The following is a 14,351-nucleotide window of genomic DNA, read 5'->3' as shown; positions in this document are numbered from 1 at the left end:
GGGGGCAGGGGGTCCCCGGACCTCAAACCAACGCGGTTCAGCTCCGAAGACCCCCTGCACATGTACACTATGAATAAAAGTTGTTTTTAAATACTTTTTTTGGTGCCGAAGTTTGCGCTGAGAGAGCGGCTTGTCTCTCTCAGCTGCAAACATCTATCGGCACCAAAGGCTTATCGGGAGCCTTATCGGGAGCCAGGCTGTATCGCCACAGGTCATCGGCAGCTTTGCTTTCGCAGTGCTTCAGCAGGGATCGGAAGGATTCGGCCCTTACTGAATACTGCGAGGGCAAATCGCCCAAAAAAAACATTTTCGCAATTCGTGCCGAAAATTTTGTATCGGGGCTTACTGCATGAGGCCCTATATCCCTCTGGAGCCCCTCTTTGCCAGCTGATATTACTTTAGCTTCAGAATTAGCTAAATTGCTGATTCATCAGCGTTTTCTGTATTTCGTTTGAATGCCTGGAACATTTGTTGTGTTTTTTTGTAGAAATTAACTCCTGTAGTTAGCTTAAAATGAATCCCAGGCAACAGCTTGCAAGGAGAGCAGGGTGCAGTGAAAACCTGCTGGATGGGCAAATTCAAAATGAGTGTAGGATGCATTATAGGCAACCATATAAGGACAGTGACAGTCAGGCTACAGTAAGGGCAACCCTATGAGACCAGGACAATTGACATCTCTCTCCCACAAACTTAGGTTTCCTGTTCCTTTGATGGAAACTGAAGTTTATGATATTACTAACTGGCAAACAATAAAGGATGTGCAACCAAATGACTTGTATCGGCGCTAATGAACACCTTAATAGAGTATAAGTGTGATAACAAAAATTTAAATACAATACATAGGAATGGTGTGTATCCCAGAAAAACACACTTCTCCACCTTCCAAGGAATATGTACAGATTCCTTACAGGAGTAGTCTTGATCCACAGGGGGGTGGGTGGGGGAGAAGGGAGCGGTATTGTCAGGAACACACCGAAAAATAAAAAATATACACAATAATGGTGCAGTATATTAAAACAGTGGGGGAATGGGTGAATCTTGGCTCTCATGCAATTCCTACTTACAACAGGTCAAATAAAAGCAGGCAGTGGTCTGACTCTGTCAGAAGGATGTAGGTTCGGATTAAAGCAGAGATGGGAATCTGATGGTATATCACTTCATGCAGGATGCTTTCAGGGTATATCGACTCAGATACACGCAGAGTGGCATAAGAAAGAGAAACGGACCATAGTACAGATCACTAAGTAAAAATTTATCCAATCAAAACAGGGTGCAAAAAATGTACTTACAATAAGTACTTTAAAGATGTTCACGTAGCAGTATTGTGAGACAGTAGAGGGCTCTTTCACGGTGATAAGCTGGCTGGATGTCTTCCCTTAGCTCCCACCTCTCCGTCGCGGTATGGCGTCTGACATCAGTTCCGGCAACACGGGTGATGACATCCGGTAGGGAGCGGTAGAGAGATGTTTTGGGTTCATAAATTAAACACACTTAAATGCGGATTTTGAAATCATTCCTTTTTTGATCTAATTTCTCTGCCTCTCCCCTCCTCTGTTCTGAGAATGCTAGTGATATTACATTTCTTCCTCTGCCTGTCTGCGATTTTGCACTTCTTTTACTTTTTTAATCCTGATTGCACTATACACATTTTATATGCCTTTTAAAATAATATTATTTTTAAATTATTACTATTTTTAAAACAATACTATTTTATGACAATTTTAACCTAGTTTGGTCCACTAACTCTTTGTTTTCTCTCTCTCTTCCATTTCGTCGTTATTTACTACAAGTGTCAGATACATACATTTTAAAAATAATTTAAAAAAATAATTTTTATTGTTTAGTGTTATATTCTATTATGTGATTTATAATAAAATTGAACCTTGTAATGCCAGGATATTTAATGGCTATTTTTGGACCACAGTGTGATGTGCCACTTGTGTGGCAACCTGTGGGTTAATTATATGATCAATTAGTACAGACGCCCAGTCCGTTAATTAATTTCAATCAACTTGAGTATATAACAGCCAACACTTTTAATGGACATCATCTGCTCCTGAGGAAGCTGTTTGAGAACAGCGAAACGCGTTGAGCCAAGCCTTTAGTCTACTACAATCATCCTGAGCGTGAAGACGTGTGAGGTGCCTGCTGTTTACACAAGCGATCTGCTGAGACCCATCTTCCCCGCTCCCTACCGGATGTCATCACCCGTGTTGCCGGAACTGACGTCAGACGCCATACCGCAACGGAGAGGTGGGAGCTAAGGGAAGACATCCAGCCAGCTTATCATCGTGAAAGAGCCCTCTACTGTCTCACGATACTGCTACGTGAACATCTTTAAAGTACTTATTGTAAGTACGTTTTTTGCACCCTGTTTTGATTGGATAAATTTGTACTTAGTGATCTGTACTATGGTCCGTTTCTCTTTCTTATGCCACTCTGCGTGTATCTGAGTCGATATACCCTGAAAGCATCCTGCATGAAGTGATATACCATCAGATTCCCATCTCTGCTTTAATCCGAACCTACATCCTTCTGACAGAGTCAGACCACTGCATGCTTTTATTTGACCTGTTGTAAGTAGGAATTGCATGAGAGCCAAGATTCACCCATTCCCCCACTGTTTTAATATACTGCACTATTATTGTGTATATTTTTTATTTTTCGGTGTGTTCCTGACAATACCGCTCCCTTCCCCCCCCCTGTGGATCAAAACAATAAAGGATGACAGGACACATCTTAATACATATTCTTAAACACACAAAACTACTGTATGTACAGTATTCACAGTGAGGGCCCCAGTAAGAACTCTGAATAACCTGCTTCTAGAATGGGCAGCTATATATACCATTACATTCACATAATACATCCCATGGTTGGGAGGTGAGTAACCTGAGTGAGCCCACACAGTTAACCCCTTAAGGCAATCAATCCTTTACAGAAACTAGTAGTCCTCCAAGAGGGGGCCACATATAGTTACTTAATTGGACATGTTTTAAGCTTTGGTCCAGTAGCTTTTATGCTCCTAGGCCTACAGGTTCCTTTGAGCTCTACACATCTGTGTGAGGAGTATATCAGATTAAGATACCTACAGTATAGTACTTGATTTTGATCAGAAAAGCTAAAAGACAAATCTCTTTAAAACTACAGCCCTTTGAATAGCAGGTTCACAGCCTACCACCAACTAAATTTAATTTTAGACCTTCCAAAAGAATCCAATAATTGAGTCGTTAGAGCAAAAATCATTTTTTTAATGTAATACTAAAAGTCTAATAAGAGTATGAAATTGTTATGTGAATAATATGATATGAAAAATGCCCTTCACGTACATGAGTTTGCACTTTACTTGTAATAAAGACCATTAGTCATTTACTCTGTTTTGCGGGCTCAGAATATAAGCAACAATATTAAGGCCCTCAGTGATTTCTCCTAAAGCACTTTTTGGTGCTGGAAGCGTGAAAATTTAATTAAGATCACATAGTTTTACAGTATTACATTAGGTTTGAAATGAAATGTATTTACTCGTGTCTGCCAATTATTTTAAATAAATGATAGTAGCTAAAAAAGGATGCAGTATAGGGGAATTAAAGAGTACATAAGGTAGTAGATAGAAATTGAAAATTAGCAATGGTGGGTTTAAACTTGAAAATTCACAAATATGTTTTTCCGTTGAGTTGTAGAATACTTTAATATTTCAAAATTGGTCCATCTGTCACAGTAGTAATTTATCCTTCACCCAGCATCCTTACCAGGCTCTTTATTCACATCATATCCTATTATTCATTAAGTATCTACCGTTTCCCTCCATTGTCTGTGCCCATTGTGCAGTACCATTAGGCTAAGGCCCCGCTCCCTCAGTCAGCGCGCCCGCACGGCAGACAGGCGGGGCGCTGACAGACACAGACCGCGATATGCTGTCTGTAGGGAGCCGGGGCGGGAGTGGGAGGGAGGGGGCGGGATCTGATCGTGGTGCCGTCTACCCCCCCACACACATACACACACACACACATACACACTCACACTTTAACCCGCAGCTCCTTCCCTGCTCCCCACCCAAGGCGCCTCCCATCTAGCTCCTTCCCTCCCCTCCTCCCCATTAGCTGACTCGCGTACCACGTGATGCGTCAACGCCGAAAATCACTAGGATCTTGCAGCATCAGCCGGCTGACGCGTCACAGTACGTAGTCAGCCCTGCCGGAAGGAGGCAGCGGGGGCAGGGACCATTCGAGCAAGGGTCTGGTGGTCCGCGGCCGCGCGCCCCGCCAGCCGCAGCGGGTTTGCAGCCTTAGTCTTCTAAGGTCATGTCCCTTCCTATAAAAACCCAGTACATTGACAACGATACGTAATTTGGAGGCTTTTTCTGCTGCTGGAGAAGATAATGCACAAATACATATGATCAAGACTCTTCTGCAATGTTAATCTGCTTTTACAAACTCAAAGCATTGTTAAATGCTCCCAATTCTCCTTCAGGAACTGGTACCCTTAATACTGTTCCATAGTTTGAACTTCTTCTGCAGCTTCATGAAATGTAATTGTTGTCTCAGAGATGTGTAAGTGAATTATTGCTATATGAGGGTGACTATGTTTTCTTAACCTTGTAAAACATAGATTTTTTTTGTTATTTTTTCATGTCAGTTACTGTATACTTACAGATATTCTAAGACCTAGACTTACTATACTTTGCATAATTTTTTTGTACTCTTTCCTCTTTGTGTACTTAAACCACGTTACTACTGTATATACATTACGCTCTGTGACAGATATGAGGGAACGGTAGTGAAAAGGGGATATTACGGCCCTCAATTAGTGCGAGGTTTCTGCTCCACTCCACGTTTTGGAGGTTTACCAAGGGGAATCCAGACCGGGACTTCTAGCTCTCCCTACTTTCACACGACTGGAGCAGCTGATTGAGCAGGGAGATGATTAAAAGGCTGCTCTGAACAGAGCAAGACAGAGCTGTTTTACTCTCAAGAGAAGTGTGTGCTGATAAGCTGTGTTATGCTGAGGAAAAGCAAAGACTTTTGTTTTGTTTGTTTGATTTATTCCTGTTATCTGCTGTAGCATTTGTATGGCAAAATAAACAGGCCAAAGCTTTTCACCTCTATGTCAGAAGACTGTCTCCTCTACCTGGAAGGCTGTGTGAAAGTGCTGATCCCTGGACAAAAGGTACAGAGCAAGAGGGTACTTTGTCACAGCTCAGAAATGACTGTTTAAGATTTGTCAGTCATATGCACTAAATTTCCTTACACAGTTTTGACTTGACCACTTCTGCACATAGGTTAATAAGGATATATGTTTACAGTATATACAGTATGTATACAGAGTTTCCATTCTTGGAGGGTAATCAAGTTTGTAGTAAAGTTCCAAAATGTCACACAGTACGTGTCCAGTACAAGACTACAATATAACAGTCACAGAAAGATGATAGATAAAGGTGAATACAGGCCTATTCTTAATATCACTGTTGCTTATGGTTCCAGTATCTGAGTAGTTGGAGTACTGAGGTGAAGAAAAAACTGTATCATGCAGTTGAAATGTCAATTTTGCCATTTAAATAATGCTAAGAAGTTATTTTTGTTGGAAGTCTTTTAGCCTCAATGTGTTAAAGCTAGTTAGGGATTGTCAGTGTTGCAGGGCGGGGGGAGGGTTTCAATAACTTTATTTCATATAGTGGTTTGTTCCCAATGGGTTTCAAAGTGCTTCACAATTAAAATATATAGATGTAGTAAGACGTACTGTCCCCTGTGCCACAACATCCGCGGCACTGGACAGTTTCTGCCGCGATGCGCCCATGCTCCCAGATCGGACCCCCGACAGCCGTAATCCGCCCGGGACGAGATCATCGCGACCATGGGACCGCGGGCGACAATGTGCACAGTAAGTCTTGCTTCATCTGTAGCACACGTTACATAGAAATGTTCAGTCCCTCACCAGATGAGTGTACAATCAATGTTTTTTGTACCTGAGGCACATGAAGATAGTGACCTGCTTCAGAGTCAGTGTCATTGTATTCAGAGCCAGTGTCTCATTACCCACTGAGTCAATCCTTCAGTCCATAGGGGCATTTTATGAGATTGATAAAGTTATGTGCCTTAGCATGTGTATCTTTCCCTTTTGCTCAGTGTCAAACTATTGTAAACAGACCTCTCTGAATGTCAAAATATCTTTCAAGTGTGCTATACTTATTCTTGTTTCTTTTTAACCACAGTGCAATTTGTATTTTGGGTAAGAAGGGGATATGTAATGGATTAACTGTTCCCCTTTGTAAGGTTCAGCATGCTGGGCAAGGAATGAGAGAATTCGCCAGGCTTTTTTCTCACCCACCACACTCTCCCTTCCCCCTACCCTCTCCCCCCCTATCCCCTATCGCCCCCATCCATTCTCTCTCCCCCACCACCCTCTCTCTCCCCAAACCATTCTCTCTCCTTCCACCCACTCTCTCCCTATCCCCATTTTACCAATCTGGTGGGTTATTGGGATTTTGGGCTGATCGAGGAGAAATTAGACCTGTAGGGGTTGATCGGGGGATAATTGTGGCAGTGGGGTGATCTGGGTGGTGATGTGGAGTTATCAGAGGTAATTTGGGCTGTGTGAGGGGACTGGAGCTGTTGGGAAAGCTGGTGGGTGATGGGGACTCACACCATACTTGCTTGTCTCGGCTAGGCTTCGACGCAGCATGTGACACGTGGTGTGGCTGCACTTTATGCATGAAGTCTCTTCTCTGAAGTGTTCCCGCACAGCATGTCTGTGACTTCTGCAACTGAGCTGGTCGCATGACAACGGTTTAGGGGCCACATGCGGCCCAAGGACCACAATTTTGATAGCCCTAGTATAGGGGTTAAGAATAGGTACAGGGGTTAGGTGTTAATGTTGGGAATATTATGGTTAGGGTTTTGGAGTTAAGGATAGGATTGGGTGTTAGGGTTTATGGTTTTTAAGGGTTAGGGGTTAAGATTAGGAATATTAGGGTTAGTGATTAGCGATGAGGATTTTTTGGGTTAGAGATTAATGTTAGGATTAGGATTTAAGGGTTAAAATTAGGGTTTAGCGTTCAGGCTGCAGTTATCTGCATTTCCCCAAATCCTGAGACTCCCTTTGTTATCTGCAGTGGTGAATTGTTCTGGCGGCCAACTGTGTGAGACCCTGTTGTGAATACTGCAGTATTCTGCAGCATCATTACCATTAAATACTGTAAACATTCTGTGATGCTCTGGGGCATACTTGGGTACATTGATGTATCTGGGGAAACGTGAAGCCTGCTAAATCTGGGCTGGGCTAGGAGGGTTACATGTAGTAGACTTGCAGAGCATAACATCAATGTTACAGTAGAAATATGCTTCAAAGCACTCAATACAGCACTTTACAGCTGGCAACATATCTAGTGGACATGAAGTATCATTTATTTTGTATTATGTATTCATCTGAGAAGAAAATAAAGTTGTAACCTAAATTTTAGATGAAGCAAACATATCATTTAGATTTGCAACTTAAAATCTGGGGATATAGAAGGGCTGTTCAAAAGAACGGTCATGTATTTAATTGCCAAACCCAAATTTAATGAAATCATTATTTATATATCTTGTCACATGCTTCATTTAGCATACAGTGTAAACTTATGATTAGGCGGCAGACGAATGCTGGTGGTTAAAAAAATAAACCAGTGGCCAATTTTAATAACTAGAGACAGCGGCATCCTTTTAAGAGTCCCTCTCAGTCCAGATCCACAGGGGAAATACTTTCAATTTACAGTATGGTCGAGAAAAGGGGTAGCCAACTCCAAAAAGAAAAAAGGCTTATGCACTAAGGTCCATTTTTGACAGCATTGCTTTCACGGTATGCAGAAAGCCCAGAATACCAGTGATAGCAACATTTGCAAAAATGCAGAGTAGCCGGCGACGTGACGATCGCCCCTCTGAAAAGGGCTCACCCGGCGAGTTCTATCTGCTACAGAGAGAGAGAGACGCCTCTGTCTCTGCAAATGTTGGCCGAATTTTTTTTTTATTTACATTTTATTACACGTGTACGTGAACAGGGGGTCTCCGGAGCAGAACAGCGTTGATTTGAGGTTCGGGGACCCCTGCTTCCCGAGATACAGGCCCCATTATGGGGTGCCGGTATCTCCTATGCATTGGATTTCCACGGTCACGTGACGCGGGATATTTCCATGCATAGGAGATACCGGCACTCCATAACAGGGCCTGTATCTCGGGAAGCAGGGGGTCGCCGAACCTCAAATCAACATGATTCAGCTCCGGAGACCCCCTGCTCCTGTACACTAATAATAAAAATTATATTAAAGCAGCTTCATTACCTTAGCGGATATCCACTAAGGCAATGAAGGTGTTAAGGCACAATAGTAGCTTTATAGAGGGCAGAGGGGGTGATTGGCCCTTCATTCATCCCCTTTGCCCTCAATAAACATTACAACATTTAATAACCACCCATACACAGCCCACTCCCTATGCCCCCACATCAAAGCATTTTATTTATTTTAACACACGATTGATCCCAGTGGCCGCCGCATGTCCCCGGGTGGTCCCCACGGGTGTCTGGGAAACTTGGGTGGTCCCCACGGGTGTCTGGGGGCCCTTGGTTGGTTTTCTGGGGGTCCTCAGGTGGTCCCTGTGGATGTCCCGGGGTCCTTGGGTGGTCCCCGCGGGTCCCCGCTGGCCTGCAGTAGCAATCCTGTTGTAAAAATAAATAAATATGGCATACATTTCAATAAATACACCTGCCTCCCCCACCAAACACATACAGTACAGTAATGGGCAAAATAACTATTGTCCAGATAGGGATAATAGCTCATTTGCCCATTATTAAAACAAACATTAGCCAGTCAGCATAAATAAAATAAATAAAAACCGTTCTACTTACCACTGCCATCATGAAGGGTGTCCTCGTCAGCATACTGCAGGGCCATGTCTTCCAATGCCTGCAAGAATGCATAAAAAACAAACACAATCTAATGGCCCCTATCCCCTTAATCACCGTAATGGTTAATAACCACTATAGTAATTAATGGGGTTAACCCCGTCCCCAGCTAGCCTAACCACCCACCCCAGACCCACTATACCCACCCTGTACCCATTGATTGGCATTGTGATACATCATACCCATACAATATGGGCATGATAAGCCACTATAGCACTCAATTGTAACCCTAATCAAAAAGCATGAAGGCCAAAATTCCACAATAATCAAACACAAGCACCTAAACAACACAATTCAATAAATAAAAATACTAGCCAACCAATTAAATAAATACAAGCAGTAACCTACTAAACAATGATTTCATTTCAACCAGTAGCCAACAAATCAAAATAATTAAAACCACTATCCAACACATCAATTAAAAGCAGTAGCCACCACAAGAAATAATTAATTAAACATGCTAATCAATAGAAAAAAACTAAATACAAAACAAGCCAGAAAAATGACAAACAATGATATCCACATAATTTGCAGATATAGAAAAAAATAATACTCAATACAAAGCAAGCATTTGCCAAAAAATGCATTGGCTAATACTGTATTGATCTGTACACTAAAGGGGTACAGATTAATACATTATCAGTCAATGGACAATGAAAAACATAAAACATAAAATAAAAAATATACAATCCAAAATTACATTTATATACATTCAATATTTAACTTACCTTTAGAAGCGTTGGGCCTTCCAAATCCACGGTATCAAGAAGCTCTCGTACCGCGACGTCATCCAACCAAATCCGACACCATCCACCTTGAAGATCCAGACCAGGTAACCAAATTCTTCTTTCTTTGATCTTCTAACACCTTCTTCTTTCTTGATCTGTAATTATTTCTTTCTTTTCTTCATCTTCTGTTAATCCAAAAACCCAATGGTAAATCCACAACAGGATGTGTTGGCACAATTATCGGCAGCTTCTCACCACCCTCTTGCCAATTTTTCCTGGCGAGGCGATTTTGAGAAAAAATCTCAATTCTAGAGCTGCGATTAGCCTCGATAAAACAATTGGGACTACTAGAATATCACGAGATTGAAAGCTGGCGATAAGTAGTGATAAGTGGCTTATTTCGCGCGTTTGTTTTTTTTTGCCGGAAAGCTCTCTTATCGCCGATTTATCGGGGCTTACTGAATAGAAGTAGGCTTTTTTGGCAATAAGGTGGCGATAAATGACTTATCAGAGCTTAGTGCATAGGCCCCAAAGATGGGTAATCGTTATCAGAAAGGTGATTTTATGTTTTTGGATGTGGTTACAAATATAGATGGGGCGATAACAAAGAATTTGTGGTGGTGTTCCTTGTTATCTTCCCAGAGTTAGCAGTAAAGTACCCGATTATCCTGACAATTAGAGGCTTGTGTATTTATATTATGAACTATTCAAGATATTGGCATGAAAAAGCCTGCAAAAATCCAGACTATTCACTTGTATTGAAGTTATACTACACTTGCCACCAGGTATCTATGATTATTGATGATACTTGGCCACTACAGCTTACAAGAGTACATGTTCTGCATTCCAATATTTCCACCATAACATTTTGCAATAGATTGGTTAAGATGGAGTGGGAAATGTACAACTCATTTATTCCATGCTTCATCTTAGAGTAAGGTTGTAGAAGGAAAAATGGTCACTACGTCCTGAAGCACCGATCACAAGCTTGGTAGATTAAAAGTTCTTTATTACAAAAAGCTGGACATCAAGATACAAGCTCTGACGCGTTTCATCCCTTGTACGGGATGAAACGCGTCAGAGCTTGTATCTTGATGTCCAGCTTTTTGTAATAAAGAACTTTTAATCTACCAAGCTTGTGATCGGTGCTTCAGGACGTAGTGACCATTTTTCCTTCTACAACCTTGCTATGCCTTTCTGAATGGAGCACACAGGCATCTCCAAACGCAGCAGGTGATAATTATTCACGGAAGGTGTTATCAAGCTGACAGACGCCAGAGGATACCGCACACCGATCCCCGCTCTCAGCGCCGCGGCTGACTCTCACGCACAGCCCCAGGAAGACCAGTGCATGCGCACGTACCATCACGTGGGCTCCCAGACCAGCACAGTCGGTTGCAGAGCCACAGCTCCCATACAGCTTCCACACACATCGGTGAGGTGAGGGGCAGGCTTGCCAGCCTACAGCGGAGTGGCGGTTTCCACGGCCGGCGTCTCTCTCAGGAACGCCACACACACGTGTTTTTCCCAGCCACGGCATACCCGCCAGCGGTTCATGGCTCATCACGGGGCACGTCATCAAGCTTTCACACGGCTGGAAAGGGTGGTTTGTGAGACCAGTCGGTAAGGTTAGCATTATTGGGACTCTTATGGGTCACAGTTAGTCTGACGGTGGTCATTTTTCTCTGTGCCCCAGGTCCACATTTGCTCATTAACCTCCGACTGATTCCTTCATATAATCAAACACCACCCTATGTTTATATTTCATGTACTTTATAATTTATACCTGCTTGGAGATTCCAATCCTTGGCTTTACCTGGACAGTGATTGTATACTTCTACATATGATTGTTTAGCATATGGAACTTTGGAGTTCATTCTCCCTTTTTTCTGGACATTCATCTTAGAGTAGCATGTCTTTAGTTAGCTTTACCTCTTTGTGAAGTTATATCAAATGCATTTGGTTACAAATTACAAATTGAGATGTGCATCTTATTTTTGGGGCTGTTACAAGTTTAATCAGGGACAATTCAATGGAAATAATGAATATTATTCTATCATTACAGACTGTGCAGTGTACAGTACATAAACTCTGCGTTTTATTCATTTGATTTAATTATTTATGCTATGTAGCAGAAACTGTGTGCCTAAAATTTTGAAGACATAATCAAATCCGGCCCTGAAAAGTCCATTATTTAAGATTTGATTATCATTTTTTTTGACTATTGTTATATAGTATTCTGGTTTTACCAATATCATTCAGAATCTTGCAGTGAGATTTAACTATATTTTCACAATAGAAACTGCCACTAGGGCCATTCCTTCCCTTTTTCTTGTATACTTTTTAACTAACTTATTTTTTTAACTTTTTTTAATACTAAGCAACAACTTTGTTTTTAAAATACAATGGTAACTAATATGGCAATCAAAAATAGAACAGTAACATTTCAGGAAATATCTCCCTGTAAGGCACTTATTCTATACTGTATGTTGTAAAGCCACTTCTCCATGCAAGTGAAGATTGTAATCCCTTTAATTTCAGTGGAGCTAAAGTCTTTATCAGCACTGGAAAGCAACTTTGCATCATATTGAACAGGGATCTATGAGGTAGATCCCAAGAAATATGTTAAATACTTAGCTATTTGTTAATTTCAGTTAATATCTCGTTAACTGCTAATGGGGATCTTCAAAGCTCAGTAATGATGCCTTAAGTGCTGTTTTCAGTCATAACAAGCCCTTGAGTTACGTTAATGAAAGTTTATACTAATGATATGCAAAAAGATGTTCCCTCTAACAACGCATATCCACAGAGCTCCATTAGATTAACGCAGGGATTTAACATGACTTTAGTTAGGTCATAACTAAAGGTGGCGTTACTCACATCCAGACCCGGAAATAGATCTTTTATAGAGTCTGAATAAGTGCAAGACCACAGTTAGGTACTCTATGATTTAACTTTTGTATTGTTATTTACAGGATGGCCCCTGTTATGCGGCGGGTTTCGTTCTAAGGACCCGCTGCAAAACGAAAATGGCCGGAAAGCGGAACCGGCGATGTTCGTTATGTGCGCATGCGCAGACCGGCAATGTGCCGTTCTACACATGCACAACATCGGCAAAACCCTCCATTCTCCACATGTGCGACCCTGGACGGCCCGTTCAGCGCATGCGCGACATCGGACCGGTCCGTTCTGCGCGACATCGGACCGGTCCGTTCCGTTCTGCGCATGTGCAGACATGGCGGCCCCCTTCTCGGTACCGCCGTATCGCCGAAAAGCAGGGTGCCGAGAAGCGGGGCCTTGCTGTACTGGGTTCATTTTATCTCCTGTCTTCTCTTTTTTTTAAACTTTAATTCAACAACTATTCAGGGACCTGATAGAAGTAACACCAACTTTGGGTAAGACAGGCGTAACAATATGTTATTTGACGCAAACGCAAGGCAGTGCTAACTTGACATGGCATTAAGCGTATTCCAATGAGATAACTAAGGACCGTTGTTTTTGCATCTATTTAACTTTGTGGATCCACATTGTGGGGATTTAGGCAATTGTATTGTATTGTATGTCTTTATTTATATAGCGCCATTAATGTACATACTGCACCGACACACTTTATTCGAGCAAATACCCGGTATGTACCTGGCAGATACCTGGAATGCGCCGCTCCTCACCTCTGACAAGCCCCGTTGCATTTGCCTTCCCAGCCTGGGTTCATGCCTGGCTGATGGGCGGCTGATCTGTTAAATGATAATGATTAGGATTTAATAGGCTGCAATGCTTCGCGTGTCTACCAGATGGCATAAATTCATGAATTGTAATGCAGTATATATATATATACTGTGCAGTATTGCAGCCAGCGGGAATAAAATGCTTCAATCCCTGACTGGAAAATAACTCAATGCACTCGGGCAGAAAACAGTCACAAACCTCAATACACCCGGGTATACCCGAATTCGTGGGACTAGCCAAGCTCGAATAAAGTGTGTCGCCAGTGTAGCGCTTCACAGTAGTAATACGTGGTAATCAAATAAATAACAGATAATATAAATAACAGATCATGGGAATAAGTGCTTCAGTCATAAAAAAAACATTAAGGAAGAGGAGTCCCTGCTCCAAGGAGCTTACAGTCTAAATGTCCCGTTACTAGCCAAGATTTAACGGACTTCTAAGGAACTGCCCCATAATCTCTAAATGTCAACATTGACCTTTTCCTTAGAAACAATGCTTTCTCGTTAGTGAAGTTTATTAAAGGGTTACTGAGATTGAAAGTAACATACAGTGTGTGTATATATATACTGTATATATATATATATATATATATATTTTTTTTTTTTTTTTTTTAAGGATTTTTGCCATGCCTATGTTTAAGGAGTTTTAGGATAGTTGGTTTTTGTCCAGGAAAAGTAGACAGTATATTATCAACTTATTTTACCATTAAGTAGATATGGGGTGCGCAAACTTTTTGCTCTGCGCCCCCCTGCCCACCCACCCCCCATTGCTCGCGCCCCCCTTACCTTGTCTCAAGCATCAAATGATGCAGCGGGGTCATGTGACCCCGCAGCTTCCTTCATTTGACGCCGCGTCGCCCGAAGCCGTCTGAGTCAAGGTAAGAGAACTTACAGAGGCCTCACGCGGTCCATCGGCCTTTAATTTAAATGCTTTGGGGAAGAGCCCGGGGCCTCTGTAAGCGCTGCA

General features: G+C 42.0%; 1 protein-coding gene across 2 annotated transcripts in view; it reads left to right on the top strand.

Moving 5' to 3' along the window:
* ESR1 (estrogen receptor 1) overlaps window positions 1–14,351 on the top strand; it is a 284,615-nt gene that overhangs the window by 203,914 nt on the left and 66,350 nt on the right. The gene's annotated exons all lie outside the window — the stretch shown is intronic.

Source organism: Ascaphus truei, chromosome 4, assembly GCF_040206685.1.
Source record: "Ascaphus truei isolate aAscTru1 chromosome 4, aAscTru1.hap1, whole genome shotgun sequence".
Classification (NCBI taxonomy): Eukaryota; Metazoa; Chordata; class Amphibia; order Anura; family Ascaphidae; genus Ascaphus; species Ascaphus truei.
The sequence above is the reverse complement of the archived record's forward strand: the minus strand, read 5'-3'. Positions and strand labels throughout refer to the sequence as shown.